Source organism: Petaurus breviceps, unplaced genomic scaffold (assembly GCF_028583685.1).
Source record: "Petaurus breviceps papuanus isolate PSGF00001 unplaced genomic scaffold, PetGlider_PUasm1.0 90845, whole genome shotgun sequence".
NCBI classification, from domain to species: Eukaryota; Metazoa; Chordata; class Mammalia; order Diprotodontia; family Petauridae; genus Petaurus; species Petaurus breviceps.
The window spans coordinates 1,303,090-1,321,800 of NW_027187359.1; the positions used below are offsets into that span (position 1 = coordinate 1,303,090).

The 18,711-nt window shown below is 40.5% G+C and overlaps 1 long non-coding RNA gene across 4 annotated transcripts in view; it reads right to left on the reverse strand.

Annotated features, from left to right (window-relative positions):
- The window catches only part of LOC138149039 (uncharacterized), a 28,345-nt gene extending 20,273 nt beyond the window's left edge, over window positions 1–8,072 (reverse strand). For 3 of the 4 annotated variants that reach the window (XR_011165225.1, XR_011165223.1, XR_011165224.1), the window contains exon 1: window positions 7,951–8,072. This is a non-coding gene — a long non-coding RNA (uncharacterized lncRNA). The remainder of the gene's footprint in view (window positions 1–7,950) is intronic. The other variant, XR_011165226.1, reaches the window with a different exon arrangement.
- Window positions 8,073–18,711: the final 10,639 nt, after the last annotated feature.

Genomic DNA, 18,711 nt, shown 5'->3' on the forward strand with positions numbered 1-18,711 from the left:
AGAAGAAGAAGAAGAAGAAGAAGAAGAAGAAGAAGAAGAAGAAGAAGAAGAAGAAGAAGAAGAAGAAGAAGAAGAAGAAAGCGTCTGCTCAAAAGGAGAGTAGAGTTTCCTGGAGGCTACAACATGTACACAGACAAATAAATACAAAGTTTAAACCAAGTGAATAACTTTAGTAAGGACAGATCACTGATAGCTGGGGGGGCTCAGGAATGGCCTTATGTAAGGAGGTGGTATCTGGACTATGCTTTGAAGGAAGTTTAGAGATTTTTAGAGATGGAGGTTAAGAGAGAAGGCATTCCAGGCTTGGAAGGAGAGCCTGACAATGGAGAGAATTTCATGTATAGGGCAGTAGACCAGTATGATTGTAATGGAGAATGCACAAAAAGTAATAATGTGGAATAAGCCTGGAAAGGTAAATGGCAAACACAGTTGTAAGGACATCAAAGGCTAGGCAGAGAGTTTTGTCTGTTTACTTTCAAGGCAATAGGGAGCCACTGAGGTTTTCCTACGTTGTAAGTCATGTTTGAGGATGATCAGTTTGGCAGTTCTGTGGAGGATGGATTGAAGAAAGAAAAGCCTGGAGGCAGGATGACCACTTAGGAGGCTAAGGCAATCATATCCAGGGGTGGAGAACCAGCTGTGAAGCTTGGATTCAGCCAAAGGGTTGCACTTGAGGACCTAGAGGGCCACATGTGGCCTTGAAGCTGTAGGTTCCCCACCCCTGAATTTTGGACAATAGGAAGTGAAGACCAGATGGGGGTGCATGCTAGAGCTGTTGTAGGGGGAGTCCTAACAAGAACTGCCAACAGACTAGCTATATGGGGATAAGAAAGAGGGAACAGTCAAAAGTGATTCTGATGTGAAACAAGAGCATAGAAAGATGGTTGCTCCTCCAAAAGAAATAGCGAAATCTGACGGAGGTGTGGAATTGGGAGGGCATGTAAAGTTCTGTTTTAGACATGATAAATCTGAGATTCCTCTGGGACAGTCAGGTGGAGATGTCCAGCAGGTGGTTGATAATGTAGTACCAGAGTTCAGGAGAGAAGTTAGTGCTGGATACGTATTGAGCAGCTAGGTGGCAAAGTGGGTGGAAGACCTGAGTTCAAATCCAACCCTAAGTATTTACTAGCGGTGTGATCCTGGGTAAGTCACTTAACCCTGTTTGCCTCAGTTTCCTCATCTGTAAAATGAGCTGGAAAAGGAAATGACAAACCACTCTAGTATTTTTGCCAAGAAAAACCCAAATGGCATCATGGAGAGTTGGACATGACTAAAAGCGATTGAACGACAACAACATATAGGTCTGTAAGTCCTCTGCATAGGAATGAAAATTGAACCCAATGGGAACTGATAAGATCACTGAGGCAGAGTGAAGAGGTCAGGACTGAACCTTAGATGACCCCCAAAGTTAGGAGTTGGAGATAGATTTTATCTGTAGGAGGAGAACTAGGAGGGATCAGTGTTAGTGAATCCAAGCCAGGAGAAAATATCCAGGAAGAGGGAGTGCTCAGCAGCCTGGAAAGCTACCAGGAGGCCAAGGAGGATGGGGACTGGAAAAAGTCACTGGACTTATCAGCTAAGAGATCATCTGTAACCTCAATGATTGCAGCTTCAGGTCATTGGTGGGCCTGAAGTCAGACTGAAAGGAGGTGAGAATTGTGTGGGAGGTGTGGAAGTGTAGGCAATGAGTATAGATGATTTCTTTTAGGGACTTAGTGAAAAAGAGGAGAGATATTGAGCTATAAAAAGGAGAAAAAAGCATATGCAACGTTAGAAATAATATGGTAGGATAATGGAAAAAACAATCTATATAACAGAAATCTACTCAGTACCAGATGGAGTAGTACTGAAGTTTACTAATCTAATCCTTAGCTAAAGCTGCCCAGGCTTAGCTGAACCTTTATGCCCTCTCAAGGGCCCCAGTTAAGAATGTCATTTTCTACACCAGGATACACCTGAATAATTCTGTAAATCCCCCACTTGGGCCACTGGGTCAATTCACCAATTCTAAGATCTGCTGTTCCCTTTTGGCTAATCAGGAAGCCTATAGAAGGAAATGTAAGGACCTGGGGGTGGGGCAGAAGTGGGTTTTGGAGACTCCACATTACTTAATAAACTTACTTTATATAAAAAAAAAAGTATTAAACATTGGTGTGTTTTAAAATGTGCACAACAAGGGACAAGCACAGAAAGGGAAACAGGTCAATACCAGTGTTCCCATCACCTCTGACACTGGAGCAATCAGAAAATGCAGGTTTGGAGTTAGAAAAGATCTCAGAGGTCATCTATTGATTTTACAGATGGGTACACCAAGTCCCAGAGAGGTTAAGTGATCACTTGACCAAGATCACACTGATTGTACATGGCAGAACTGGGATTTGAACTGAGGTCCTCTGACTCCAAATCAGGCATCATTAAAGCAGTTTGAAAAACTTTTAACCCTCTAAGCATGTTATGGTGGCCCATGCCTGGAATCCCTGCTGGTAGGCAGGAAGGATCTCTTTAGCTCAAGAGTCCTGAGGTGCAGTGGGCTAGGCCTATTGGATGTTTGAATTAAATTTGGCATGAATGTGGTGAGCCCCTGGAAATGGGGGACCACCACATTGCCAAAGAAGGGCAAAATGACTCGGGTCAAGGCTCCCAAAATAATGAGTGGGAATCCTGCACATGAGTGGTCCTTGCACTTCTAGCCTATATGAGACAGGGAAACCTAGTCTTTAACCTCCACTCCCCCCCCAACATCATTAAATGATAGTTATTATTACTAATATGTAAGCCTAGAGCTGGAATCTTTATAACCTGTCTCTGGAAGAGTCATACTGTATAGCCTACAAATTTTCTAGGTGAAGTCAGTCATTGGGTCAACAAAGCACCTTGTTGTTGTTTAATTGTTTGCCATTGTGTCTAACTCTTCATGACCTCAGTGGGGTTTTCTTGGCAAAGATACTGGAGTGCTTTGCCATCTCCTTCTCCAGCTCGTTTTATAGATGAGGAAACTGAGACAAACAGGGTTAAGTGACTTGCCCAGGGCCAAACAGCAAGTAAGTGTCTGAGGTCAAATTTGAACTCAGGAAGATGTCTTCTTGTCTCCAATGCGCCACCTAGCTACCCCCACCAACACATTTATTTAACACCAGCTGTGTTGGGCTTTGTGCAAGGCACTGGGGATATAAGACAAAAAAGAATGATCCCAGCTGCCCTCAAGAAGCTTATACTCTATTAGCATTCAGGATGGGGGTGGGGGAGATGGGAGGGAATTGGATGGGAGATGTCTTTCTTCAGCATATGGGTTTTGGCAATCATGTCTCAAAGAGGGAAACAAATTATGTTTTCAGTTTCCTCATCTTTAACCAACCTCCTCTGGGGATCATGGTCAGAGTAAGGCAAAACCTGCTTTCATCATCCTCAGAACATGAAGAAGGGAGTTCCTGCTATTTGAAAGAGTGCTGGGCTGGTGACTCAGAAATAGTAGATAATAATAAGAATCTTGTTTCATTTATGTTTATTTGATGAGATGAAATAATATATGTAAAGCACTAAACAAACCTCAAAGTGTTATATAAATATTAGCTGCTGTTATCACTAGTACTATTTAACATAAAGCTGTGTAATGCCCCCCCCCCCTTCTGAGTGTCCCCTTCTCATTCCCAGCTCCTTCTCTTAGACCCCTGCATTCTGTTCTCGGTCAAATTGGGGTCATTGATTGGAAGGAAATTCAGAGGTCATCTTATTTGGTTTCCTCATTTTACAGATGAGGACACTCAACTAAGTTTAGGTGTGAGGACCAATTTTGATTCTGGAGAATGGGGGATCAGATCCCTTTTCAGTAGAGGTAGAGACAGGGCTGCATGCATGGTTAAACATAGGGTCACTTGATTTTGGTTAACTGTTTTTTTAAGTTATAAGAAGGTTTTGGGTGCCCTTGTATGTGTGTGTGTGTTTTGTGGTGATGGTAGAGATTGTAGTGGAAATTATTGTGAAGTAGAAAACCAGAGATATCAGTAAAACTCTTTAAAAAAAACCAAAAAAATTACCAAAGAAGAGCTTTATTAAGTTATTCTTAAGTTTTATTAGGCATTATTATTAAGCATTATTAAGTTATTATGGGTGGCTTAGGAGAATGAGACCAGGAACCAATAAAGCTGGGATCAAATCCTGGCTATGATACAGTATGGCATGGTATGGTATGGTATGGCATGGCATGGCACGGTATGGCATGGCATGGATGGCATGACATGGTATGGTATGGCATGGTGTGATGTGATGTGATGTAATGTGATACAATATGATATGATACAATACAATACACAACCAAATATACATAACATAACACAATATGACATGACATAACACAAAGTAACAATGTAATATGATACAATATAACAACACAAAATAACATAACAATATAATACATACTATAATTTAAATGTGTATATATTTGCATGTTTATGTGTATATATAACATAGGTATATGTGTATTTAAAGTTTATGGTATTTATAAATATCAGTAATTATTATTGTTATACCACTTTCTAGTTATCTAGCCTGAAACAATCATGTTTCAATCATGAAACATCAATCATGAAACAACCTCTACAAGTTTCAGTTTCCTCATCTGTAAAATGGGGATAATAATGCCTACTTGCCCTGCCTACCCTTTATAAATAAGGTTGTGAAGGCAGGCAGGCAGGCAGGCAGGTAGGTGACATAGGGCACAAATTCAGCCTTAGACACTTACTAGGTGTGTGACCCCAGGCAAGTCCCTTAACCTCTGTCTGCCTTAGGTTCCTTTTCTATAAAGTGGGGATAATAGTATCACCTACCAGGATTGCTGTAAAAACTAAATAAAATGATGGCTGTGGGAACACTTTCAGTCTTTTACACTGTAAACGTAAGGCATTATTATTATAGTGAAAGTGGGGTAGTGGAGAAAGTGCTTGCTGGGCAGGAGGGTTTGTGTTCAAATGCTGCCACCAATACTTACTGTCTGACTCAAGCCATGTCCTTTAGGCCCTCTGAGCCATAGGTGCCTCCCTATGATTTATCTCAATTATGATTGGGGATATGGTGGGATTTCCCACAAGACAGAAATCACAGATCCCTTTGTGTATTTAGTTTGTATTCTATTATTATAATTTAGATTTGGATACAGACTGATTAATGGAATGGGGAGTGAGGAAAGGCTGAACTCCACAGTCCATGCACATAATCCAATCCACTGTTAGGAATGTGCATTCAGTCTAACCATTTGGCGACTACCAAGCACTGTGCCTAAGTACTGAGGGGAAAAAATAAGTCGGGTTTCCTATTCTCCAGCTTATTTCTACTATTCCGTGGCCAAGAAAAGCTTGTCTAAATCAGGACACAATTTAAAAGTAAGTACAATTTAATTTGAAATAATGTCTGTTTTATCATGATATTTGTTTCTGGTTTGCCTAAGAAATTTAGTCATAACTATCCTTGTTGTTGCTAGGTGTTGTTCAGTCATTTTGGTCACGTGCAGCTCTTTGACCCCATTTGGGTTTTTCTTAGCAAAGATACTGTAATGGTTTATCATTGCCTTCTCCAGCTTATTTTATAGATGAGGAAACTGAGGCAAACAAGATGAAGTGACTTGCTCAGGTCACACAGCTAGTCAGTGTCTGAGGCCAGATTTGAACTCCAGGTCTGGAACTCTATCCACTGTGCCACCTCATTGCCAAAGTTGCTGTGTGACCCTGGGCAAGTCACTTAACCCTGTTTACCTCAGTTTCCTCACCTGTCAAATGAGCTGGAGAAGGAAATTATAAACGACTCCAGTATCTCTGCCAAGAAAACTCCAAAAGTGGTTACAAAGAGGTAGATACAACTGAAACAACTGAATAACAAACAAAATATTTAGTTGCATCTGACAATCTAGAAGCAAAGACATCAAAAGTTATTAGAGTTGGGGCGGCTAGTTGGCACAGTGAATAGAGCATGGGCCCTGGAGTCAGAAGGACCTGAATTCAAATTCAGCCTCAAGCACTTAACACTTACTAGCTGTGTGACCTTGGGCAAGTCACTTAACCCCAACTGCCCTGCCTTCCCCCCTCCAAAAAAAAAAAAGCCAAAAAACATTTGAGTAAATTATAAGCTTTTAGAACTCCAAAGGCCACAGTCTTGCAACTAACAAGTTGCACTAAATTGTAATGGGAAAGGTACAGTGAGTGAAGATGAGTTCTATAGATAGTCTAGGTCGCATGGGCTAGGAACCTTTGTCATTGAAGCCACATGTGACCTTCTAGGTCTTTCGGTGTAGCCTTTTGACTGAGTCCAAGTTTTACAGAACAAATCATTTTATTAAGTGCATTGGTTCTGTCAAGTTTATATTCAGTCAAAGGGCTGCACTTGAGAACTTAGAGGGTCACACGTGGCCTCGAGGTTGCAGGTTCCCCACCCCTGGAGGATATGATTGGGAAATAGAAACTAAAAGAATTAAGCAAGAAGAAGAAAGTAAGAAAAGTGTTAGATCAGAAGATGGAAAGACAAAGGAAAGATGCCGTTTTGAAGGGTTTTAATCAAGGTCCCCTGGTGGGATCAAAAAAGAAAGGAAGGAAGGAAGAAAGCAAGTTTGAGCCAGTAGGGATGAGAGGAGAAAGGGTAGAAAAACTAAATAATGTCATAGTCTGTTTACACTGAGAGTGAATGAAGGGTCTGAATGTAAAGCGTTTTTGGATTTTGGTAACAAGATATGAGGAAGGATTTGACCCCACTGAGATAAATTAGAAGGATTTGAGAAAGTTTTAGAGAAATTGCTGTAAAAAATTACCAAATGAAAACTCTCAGAAATAAAATTTACAGCATAAAATTATTTGGGTGTATGGAAGGTTTTTTAAAATTGCAGAAAAATATAGATGTGCATTTTATCTCTTCACATCTCCCCTCTTTCCTTAAGGTATCAAGACTGGCTAAATTAAGAAAGCAAAATGAAATGATTTGGTTCGTGAGCTAACTACAAAAGGTTGGCCCTGAAATTGGAAATAGTAACAGTAAATAGCCATTGGGAAAATTGAGGTTCTACACATTGCTTTTTAAGATTGCAAACCCCAAACTTCATTTTGGTGGTCTCATTTGCAGTGAGATATGCTCTCCTTGTACAGATTTTGTGCTCATTCAGAATTTAATACAGATCTCCTTTGCTAATCTAAAAAGGAGATAATAATAATAGTATCTACCAATAATAAAAATATCCACTTCCCAGGCTTGTTGATAGGACCAAATAATTGTGAAGTGCTTAAAACATAAGTGTCTAACTTATGCAGAAGGTGAGTAGTACAATATCCACCCCTTGTAAGAATTAAACTGGACAAAATATTTCTTTGGTAATTCTCTGCCACTTAAAGAGTGCTCTTCTAAATTGGCATCATGCCTTTTAAGACAGGTATCCTCATTAAGGGAAAAACTTCAATCTTACTACTGAACTGCCCTGTAATATACATTAGCAAATTGTTATGCTGATATATTTAAGAAATTCAAAATAACAACTGAGAAATTCCCAAACAAACATTTTAAGGTACTTCAGAAGGCAGGATATGAAACTACAAATTAAGCTTTAAAAACTTGAAAGGGCCTATCAGGTGGTAAGCACTATATGAATATTAATGTAACTACTCTATATTGTTCTTGAACACAACACAGAATGCCAAAAGTGATTTTCTGTGTAAGATAATTTGGAAATGCATTTAATTCCATTAAGAACTGGTAATAAGTTTTGTTTCACATTTAAAATACATGTGAAAAATTTCTTATATAGCAAAAATTTGGGGAAACATTGTATCAGACAGAGAACAGTGACTTCTTTTAATCCAGATGCTGTTAGATTCTAATCTGAACAGTTAAAAACATGTGGTTAAGATGTTTGAAAACCAATAAATATTTAATAAGGTATATTTTACTTTAAATTAGAAAATAATAATAGTAGTGACTTACATTTGGGAGAAAGTACCCAAATCCTCTCGGGCTATCGTTGTCTGTGAGGGACTTCTTGCTTGGGCGAGGTCATAAGATCTGATCAGCCTCACTGACAGCATATTATGAAACTCTGAAGTGTTGTAGTTTAAGGAAGTGGGACCTCTCTTAGCCAAAGTGGGGAAATTGACAAATTTAGCTAACAGAAGAAAGAGTGAGTGTCATCTGAGATTATTTATTTATCTACCACTTCTGAAAATTATAAAAAACTGTTCCTGTTGTTCAGTCATTTCCAATTCTTTGTGACCCTATTTGAGGTTTTCTTGGCAAGGATACTAGAGTGGTTTGCCATTTCCTTCTCCAGTTCATTTTACAGATGAAGAAACAGAGGCAAACAGGGTTAAGTGACTTACCTAGGGTCACAAAGCTAGTAAGTATCTAAGACTGGATGAGTCTTCCTGACTTCAGGCCTAGCACTCTAACAACTTAGCTGCCCCTCTATTTCAGTGACAAAGTCTAAATCAAGAATTTCCAGCAGACTATCTGAACTTAACCTTTCTGGAAAGGCCTATTCCAAGTATTTCTGACCAGTCTGGGACATCTGGGAGTCAAAATGAAAATGCAACACTTAAATAGACATTGGGAGTGGGCTGCCAGATTGCAGGGGGAATTAAAATATTAAAATTCCTATACGTGTTATCTCCCCTGTTAGGTTGTGAGCTCTCTGTGAGTAAGGATTGTTTGTGCATTCAGAACTTAACACAGGGCTTTGCATTATTCCATTGTTTTGGCCTTCTGGTTCATGGTATTTATGTGTCCTGAGTTTTCTTGGTGATATGTTAATCTCCCCTCTAAAATTAGTACATGGTGGCACCTGCGTCAAAAGTAAAAGAATAAGGACATACATCAGTAACCATGTAAAAGAACATGGAAAGGGGATAAAGGTCTTCTGACTCATATTTCCATATACACATATACATATATTCATACAAACATACACATATGTATATCTCTATTTATTCATCCATCTATCCATCCATCTATCCATCCATCTATCTATCTATCTATCTAGCTAGCTAGCTACATTGTAGTAGGCAGCTAGAAATCTCTTACTTGTGATTGAAAAGTTGGCCCAGGCCACAAGTGAATCCATCCACTCCTTTACTGCTTCACAAGGATAAGTGTGATCAATCAATCCTGTTGTTCCTAGGTTAATGGATATCAGAAGAGACTGAGTTAGTGGAATCTAATAACTTTCCAGATATTCCAACAAGCCATAACAGAAATCCAGTTGCATAATGAAGATACCCCATGGTGGGACCCCTATTCCTGGTTTTCTTGGTTATTTTCTTGGAAAAGGCATACTAGCTACTCCAGTTAAATATGCTTTACTTGTTTTAGGCCTCGTAATTATTTTATTAAATGGTTTTGTAAATGTAGATTTAACTCAACCTTCTTGATTTTATAATTGTTGCTTTACCTTTAACAAATTGATGGAATGATACATAGCATTACACAGGATTTGTTAGATATTCATGATTTTCACTTTGATTCATACCTTAGATAACTGTTTATGTAGGCGACCCACTGAAGAAGATGCTAAAATTTGATATACTACTTTATTTCATTAAGGCTTAATCAATTTACTATGTATTAATGGTCAAGTTATTATATGTTAGTTACTCTCCCATAGTATGTGAACTTGAACTCCCTCTCACCTGCTTAAGCTTACAACTGTTAGTTCCCTATGTAGCCACCCTTCACCCATTAAGCTTCCCTCATCAGGACTTTCCAGTCACAAAATTCTAATCAATATTCTAATGTATCAGAAATCAGTAACATGTAGGCCACAAGCTTCCTGTTCTCTCAGAAACTACCAATCACTGGACTTTCCAGAGGATGTTGGGCCACCTTATGATAAACTGGTGTAAGTTGTAGTTAGTAATCTTGACATTGACCAGTCAGAAGTGAGATACACCTCTGTTATACCAGATTGATGTCACTCTCTATTTTGGGATTCCTCTGTATAACTAGAGTTATCTTGCCTGTCAGATGTGTCTTTGGTTACTGAGTGTAAAGCCAAGCATGAGCAACTTTCCAGAGGACTGCTGCTGTGGACAGCTTTCAAGGTTCTGATTACATAGTATAGCAAACTCTCTATTTATTCAATGACAAATCAGAGCAAAACATTTACAGAAAAATCAAGGTACAGCATTCAGAATGTTACAACTCAACAACTTATCACTAAAATGGCCACATAGTTTTCACCAAAGTGGTCATGTAGTTTTCAACAAAGTACAATTATTTAGTATCTTAATCATTCAATCATCCTTAAGGACGCTTGCCTCCTCAAGGGACACAAAGTACAAAAGTCAAAGTTCTCCACCCATGGAGTGCAATTAAGTTACAACTTCAAGAGTCACTACTCAGTACCCTCTTAAGGGGTAGTAGAAAGTACAAAAGCCATCCACCCCTAGGTCACAAATAAATTATAATTTACTTGTCACTACTCAGTATACTATTTCATCAGTCACTACTCAGAAATTGTCTGAGTACTCAAGGAAGGGTCTTTTCATCTTGACTTGGGGCAGGCTTTCAGCTTCCATGGTTCCTCTTCCATGGTCCCAGCTCCCGCCCAAATCTAACCAACTGCCACCTGAATTCAAAGGCAGACAGCTCCCAACTTCTTGTACAGCTCTCCGTGCAATTCCTGCTCCATATTGGAGCTCACAGTGTCCAGTCCATCTCAAATCCTTCACAGTCTCTGTTCCTGGGAAGACAAGGCTTAACAAAGCCACAAGAACATTCATGCACATTAACAAAGCCACAACAACATTTGTACAAAATACCGGCACCACAATCATGCTTCCTCAGTATTTGGCAGCTCCAGCTGGCCCTTGGAAGTCTTACCACAACAAATCTGAGTTCTGTGTCAGTTCTCAGTTCTCAATTCTCAGTTCTGTTTTCAGTAATAGCAGTCCAGCCTCCAGATGCTTGCTGAGAGAAATTCTCTCTCTCTCTCTCTCTCTCTCTCTCTCTCTCTCTCTCTCTCTCTCTCTCTCTCTCTCTCTCGATTTTCAGATTCCAATAACATTACACTGAGGAGCCTTGGACCCTGTTTGTTTGCAATTGATAGCTTTACTAATAAATGGATTATGCTCAGAGATTGGTTGACTCAGTTTCTCTTTATCACAGATTTCTGTCATGATAGTAAAAAAAGAATAGTTACACCTCTGCCTTGAGAATTCCTTCTAAGACCTGGGCAATGGGGGTAGTGGGTGATGAATATGCTTAGTCTTACTCTCCAGGTCCCTTTACTCTATTTTCCCCTCAGCACAACCTTTCCCTCCTCCTACCACAGCCTTCTCACTACATTCTCAGCTAGGATCATAACATCAAGGGATTTTGTGCTACCTGGGACCCTGGAAGAGTTTGGAAATCTTTGTACCAGGGACTCACACCCTGAGGAAGTCTCTCCATTGAACCATAGCTTACCCCATGCCCTCTTCCTTCTGTGAAATATAAAAAAAACTATGTTTTCACACAGGTGCAGAGAAGTGGGTTTTCTTTTTTTTCAAAGAACTAGCCTCTTTTTGCCAAAACAATTCTTAGAATAGGGGAAAAACCAGTTTCATTTGGGTCTGTGGTTAAGATAGGGTAAGTAGATCAATTAGGCTCTAAGTACACAAGCTTAATTGCTTCATGAATATTACTACCTCCTCACCCTGGGAGGAGCTAAGGCTGATTTTAATGCAATTTGATGTATGTGAATACATACAGAGGGACTCAATCATGAAACATGTAGTAGGCATGCCGGGAAGTTGTACACCTCAAAGTACTCAGCTAATGAGGAAATGAGGAAGGGACTTCATGTTTCAGAAAAGGGATATAAACTGCAAAGCTTTGGCCTTTGATGTTTTTGCAAGAACTGTAGAATAAATGAACTTGCCTTCGTTTATCTCGGGAGTTTTGTTTTTCTTCTGCAATTTTTATAAATAACACTTCCACCTACCCTAAAAGGCCCTCTTTCTTCTCCTCTCCACTCACTCAAATCCTCTTCATCTTTATAGTTCATAGCATGATAGAATTGAAAGAAATCTTGAAGAACATTATTTCCTTTTTCACACGAGGAAACTGAGGTTCAGGGAGAATAAATGATTTAAGGTCCCAGAGCATATAAACAGCAGAATCAGGACTTGAGTTCATGTCTCTCTACTTTGCCAGTGGTCTTTCTTCTGTCCTGTTACTTTTCATTCACTCAATAAGCATTATGTCTACTGCCCAGCTGCTAGCAACACAAATACAAAAATGTGAAACAGCCTTTGTCCTCTGGGAGTCTACTGGGAGGGCCCAAAATTTACACAGACAAATAAAACAAAATTACATGTAATGGGGCTTTGACACATGCCCAGATTGCCCAAGATGGGAGTACTCATGAGAAGGATGCCAGGGACCAGTTTCTGGAAGAAGCTGTCCTATGGTCCCCTATCACATGGAGAGAAGCAACCTCTTTACACTGATTGCCATAGTCACACAGACTTCATCTTTAAGACTAATACTGCATTAGTCTCACTCTCTTTTGTCCAGAGGATTAAGGTTCTGTTCACCTGTAGCATGGATGGACAGTGGGGAGGACTATTTACCGCCTTCCCTCTAGGGCCTGTGTCCCTGATATACAGAGTTGTCATTTGGGAGTTTGGTTTGCCCTTTTCAGTTCTAAGCATGGATAGTACAGTCCCTGAACCCAGGAGATCTAGCCATAGCAACCTTGGAAGCAGGATTCCAGACCTGCTATAAGCCTATAAGCTCAAGAGGGAAACCCTGAGAAGTCCAGATACCAAGATGAAATCCCAAAGGCACTTTGGACTTGGAGCTTAATAGGACTGATGCTATATAGGAACTGAGCTAAATCTCTCTCTGGTCCCTGGTACATCTGGTGGTGGTGCAAGGGGGGATTATCTAACACACACCCCTAGATTTGTGTGTGTGTGTTTGTGTGTGTGTGTGTGTGTGAGAGAGAGAGAGAGAGGGAGAGAGACAGACAGACAGAGACAGAGAGACAGACGTTTGTATTTTTGTTCTTGCTATACCCTGGAGGCAAATATTCCTTTATGAAAACTAATCTAACAGTTAAGTGGTCCCAGTGGAACTGCAGTACATGAGGTCTCTAGAAATGGGGGAATAGGATCAGTATGGACTTGGGCAAGTAGCAAAAACTAGACCCTAAACCCTCTTAAGGATACTGGAAAACCCTTCAGAAGGAGCAAAATATAGCAGATCTAGTCTTCTGATACAGGAAACTAGGAAAGTCACCGTTACATATAATTTACACTTAAAGATCCAGCTCAAATTCCATCATCTCCATGAAGCCTTCCCTGGACTCCTCCAACCCAAGCCTATGTCATCCTTTTCCTAGACCTTAGGGCACTTCAGTTGGCCTTATCATTTATCTTCTGTCACTGCAAAGAAGGGAATGTCTTTTACATCACTGTTCCCCTCTGCCCTTTACCCCATATACATGAGGAGCATAGTATTGGATTTGAGGAGGAGTGGAAAGAACACTGGACTTGAAATCAGAGGACTTGAGTTCTAATCTTAGCTTGACAATATTCTTTGTGACTTTAAGTACGTCCGTTCCTACCTTTTGGCCTCCACTCGTCATCTGTAAAATGAAGGGGCTGGGTGAGATGAATTGCCAAGGTTCTTTGCAGCTCTGATCTTCTAATCTTATGGTATTCAACAAGTGTGCTTCATTGATTCTCAATACTCCTTTTGGTCTTTCAAAACTGCCTCTCTCACAGTTACCAAATAACACACACACACACACACACACACACACACACACACACACACACCACACCACACCTTGTCTTGGAACCTAGAAAGGTCCTGCCTAAACTAGTATGCCCCTGCCCACTGACTCCTTATGATTTTTCTCTACTTCCAGGAGATAATTTTGGGAGAAGTGGGAGAAAAGAGAAGGGTTTGAACCAAATAAGGAGGAGAAGAAAATTATGTAATGATTAGTTATGTAAGTCAAAAAATAAATCTGAGGAAGAGAAATGTGGGAGAAATTGAGAAAAATTTGAAGAGTCTCCAGGTCTAGAATCTCCTTCCAGGTGGAAAGAAGAGTAGAATAATGGACAATTAAAAAGGATATAACAGGATCCAGGAGAATTAGGGAATAGAACCTGAAGACATAGATTCAAAAAATGATAGGGAAAGATAGTTGACAAGGCAAGAAAATAGAACAAGTAGAACAATTAGTGGGCACAACAAAGTGATAAGATTAGTAGATGGGGCAAATTGGGAAACATAACAGACTGGTGCAAGGATGGGGAGTCAGGTGGGGAGAAGGGTCCAATGGAGTTTTTGAGACCAAGGCAAAGAAAGTGAGTTTTGTTGCCAAATTAAGAGGTGATAATTGGGTGTAAAAATTTTAACCAAGTGTTTAAAGTTAAGGTATAAACAACCACAACTAATTTTTTTTTAAAGAAAGCTAAAAAGAGCAACCCTTCTTCCATTGGTGAGCTGCTTCTAAGACTTTCATTTTGGGAAAGAACCTAGGCCAGCCTTCTGTGATTCCCTTCCAGCTGTGCTTCTGACTCTCCAGACTTTTGACTGCCTTTTTACTCTAGAGCATCCCTCCATCATGCCAGCCCCCTCCTCCATTGGTGAGTTGCTTCTGAGGTCTTCATTTTGAGGAGGAGACCAGGATAACCACACATTTTGCTCCTCTGGACTTTGTCACCTTGCCCCTGGTTGGTACCTTTTCCTTACCTGTCTCCTGTCTTCTTTTAACTAGTTCCCTTTTATGTCCTGTCTTCCTTTATTAGAATATAAGTTTCTCAAGGGCAGGGATTGCCTTTGTCTTGTCTTGTATTTGCATCCCCAGACTCAGAATAGTGCAAGGCACATAGTAAACATTTGATAAGTGCTTCTTGCCAGTCTTGCCATTATGGAAAGTAGGGGAAATGATGTAGTGACTTGCATTGAAAGTGTTATGTTTGTATTTCTACCACAGCCAAGGGACAGTTATTTTTATTCCAAGTCTAGGCTGATCTAAGGAGTCAAAGAATGCCTCTCCAGGGGCGGAGCCAAAATGGCAGAGTAGAAGCACAAACTTGGCGTGGGCTCCCACTCCAATCACTTCCAATACATGTAAAAAATGATTCTAAACAAACTTTTACAGAACCCACAAAGTGACAGAGAGAAACAAATCTCTAGCTGAAGGAATCCTGGCAGGCAGACAGGAAGGGTCTATCATACCAGGCTGGGAGTTGAGCTCAGGCTGTGTGAGTTAGCCCTAGGGCAGCCCTGACCAGCCGAGGCCTGAGCAGACTTCAGGAGAATGAATCATCAGTAGCTGTGGCAGTTTCTAGACTTCTAAACCCATAAATTCCAAAGACAAAGTAAAAGGTCAGTGTGGAACTCTGTTGGAACAAGCGGGAACTGAAGTGTGTGGTCTGGCCCCTGCCTCTGGGGTGAGAAGCATGAAGATGTGGCAGCTCCAGCAGCTGCAGCCTGGCTGCCTCAGGAATTGCTGGCCTGCAGATTGTAGGGGGACCAAGAGACCATTCAGAGGGTAATCACTCTTGCTTTAACCTGCTTAGATCTGGATTACAGTCTTGGGTAGAGGTCCAGGGGTGTATGGCCAGTGAGTTAGAGCTTGTGGGGGCTGTGGGGGCTGTAGAGAACGCACCCTCCTAATAGCTCTAAAAAAGATAAAAAGGAAAAAAAAGCCATGGAAAAAAAGTGAAAAAGTATGCTTCGATCTGCATCGAGTCCATCCATTCTTTATCTGAATGTGGATAGTATTTTCCACCATGAATCCCTTGTACTTTTGACAGACCTAGCTTGACATTTCAGGAGGAGCTACCAGTTAGTCCTACTATCTGCTGATGAGCAGAGCCATGGGTTGGGCTGATAAACAGATGAGCAAACATCTTTATTGGCCAATTGGCCAGCAGAAGGGGAGGCCACAGGCCAGCAAACAGGGTCACTTATTGGCCAAATCTCATAGCCATCCCCTCATGTTGGGCAGCAGGAGGATGATGAAGAGCAGAGGGGCAACTAGGGACTTTCCATGTCATTGAATCATTTCCATCTTGCTGGGCTTGGTCCCCTACTCAGCAGGAAGAAAGGAGGGAGGTCCTCCAGTTAGCTTCCTACAAGGTTCATTTCCTTAAGCAAATGCACTTCATGACAAACAAGTAAACTTATAGTAAACATATGGTTTTGTAATTTACATTTTGGGGCATTTTAAAACAGTTTGGGGATTTGTATAAAAAAAGAGCCTATCCTATTTAATTTTTCTGGAATGTACTTGTATTAGTTGATTAAATGGATATTGAGAAATAAGTATAATAATTATGTAACACATGTAATTATATAACAACTATTTATTATATAATTATGTCACAACTATTATTTAATATAATAAATATAATTTATTATACATGCTATAATAATTATAACAATAAACAAGTATAATGTCATTAATTACTAACAATAATTACACTATGAAATCACTAGTTGCTTAATATTAAATAGGGATACAATCATCTATTTCAAGAAGGACATTGGTAAACTAGAGATTGTCCTGAGGAGAACAACTCTGAAGATCATTTGAAGGAATGGAGTATATTATGCTTGGATGAGACAATACTTGAGGAGGATATGATAGTTGTTATTCAAGCATTTGAAGAGCTATGTGGAGGAACGATGATTGCTTCTGTTTGGCAGAACCAGGAGCATTGACCAAAAGATGCAAAGAGGTAAGTTTAGGTTTATCTTCAGGAAAAAAACAAAAACCTCCCTAACAATTGGAGCTGCCCCAAAGTGGAAGGGGGTGTCTAGAAAGGTGCTGGGTTCCCCCTCCTTAGAGATCTTTAAAGGATGTTTGTTTCCTGAGTTTTCTTGGTGATATGCTAATCTCCCTTCTAAAATTAGTACATAGTGGCACCAGTGTCAAAGGCAAGAAAGTAAGGACATACATCAATAACCATAAACAGAAAATTCCTTAATCTAACAAATCCTTTTTCCAGTGCTTTAGAAGAGAGACTGGAGAGAACACTTGTTTGCACCTCATTCCTGGCCCCTGCTCAACACTGCTGCAAGATTTCCCTCTTCTCATTGACTTGCCTTTTCCCCCATTCCTTTATCTAAGCTGTTTGTGAATGTTCTAGACCTACGTCTAGAGATAAGTTGGGGAGAAAGAGCAAGAAATTTCTCATTTCCATCAATGCCCTAGGCCTAGGTCACCACAAATATTTGGGGCTACTCATTTCCTCATTATTGCCATAGGAGCCAACCATGAAAAAGAATCTCTTCCTTTGTATCCAGCTGCCAGTTCTCAGACCATGATCTGGACAAGGCAAGGATCCAGCATTCAGGATGGGGGGGGGGGGCCTCCTATCCCTCAATTTGTGAGGATAATGATAGCCAAACCCCAGAGAGAATCCCAAGCTATGGCTGGCTGGGGTAAGTAAGGCATTTATGGACCTCTGCATTTGACAGCTGTTTCTTATATCAGTTACTATTCGTGGAAGGCTTTGAGCCCACTTGGTAATACATCTGATATCACCAATAAATTCCCCTCAGTCATGGAAAGCCAAGTTTCCTGATGTTAAAAACGTATTTATGACCATAATCAATCAACAAGCATTTATTAAATACCTACTATATGTTGAACATTGTGCTAAACAGTGTTTGGAATGCAAAAACGATAGTAATAAGGGTTGACATGTCTATGGTACAGTAAAGTAATAACTGACACGTGGTGTTTTAAAGCTTGTGAAGCACGTCACATACATGGTTCTACAATCATTATTGCTCCCACTTCACAGTTGAGGAAACTGAGGCCTACAAAAATTGAGAGACTTGGCTGTGGTCACAAAAGCTATTGTTAGAGGTGGGATTTGAATCCAGATCTTCTTGAAAATACATTTATTGCTTGTTAGACTACAGAAAATATGTGCTTTGGTAGAGAAAAATCTAAGTAGCTTCAAGAATCTTCCAACAAGGCTCCTTTCATGACATGAGTGGTACAGTGGGAAAAGTTTCTACATTCAAATCCTAGCACCGTCGGTTCTCAAATCCTATAGTCAACAAACCTGTATTCGAATCCAGACTCTGTCATTTACTACCTGTGAGACCTTGAGCAAGTCACCTCACCTTCCTCATCTGTAAAATTGGAGAGTCACTGTTAGACTATAAGCTACTAAACCGCCTTCCAGCTCTAAATCTGTGGTTGTCTAACTCCAAGTTCATTGCTCTAACCACCTAACAAAATCAGCTCATAAAAAGTACCATTAAACTGTTCTTCTTTCACTCTAGGCTACAGTCTGCCTTGCCAAGACCTACCTACATCCAGCTTTGGCCGGAGCCTTTCTTTGAAGACCCTGAGCCTTTCCGTTTGCTTCTGGTCACCCAGAAGCTGGGTCACCCAAACAGTAGTGACCATCCTCTTCCCTACGGTCGGTTCTTCGGACCGGACAACCATAGATTTAAAGTTGTTGGGGAGCATGCAGATCATCTAGTTTTTGAAGACATGAGGAAACTGAGGCTCATAAATGGAAAATGATTTCCTCGAGATCGCACAGGTAGTAACAACCTAGGGATTTGAAGTCAAGTCTAAGGTCTTCAAAACTCAGCATTCGCACCCATGGCATCAGGAAGGCTCTCTCCCCTTCCCTCCAGGGGCCAGACTAGGGTTTGGGACTGGAGGAGAGGGATGTCGGGGCGGCGGGGGGTGGGGGGTGGGGCTAGTTTTCCTCGGTT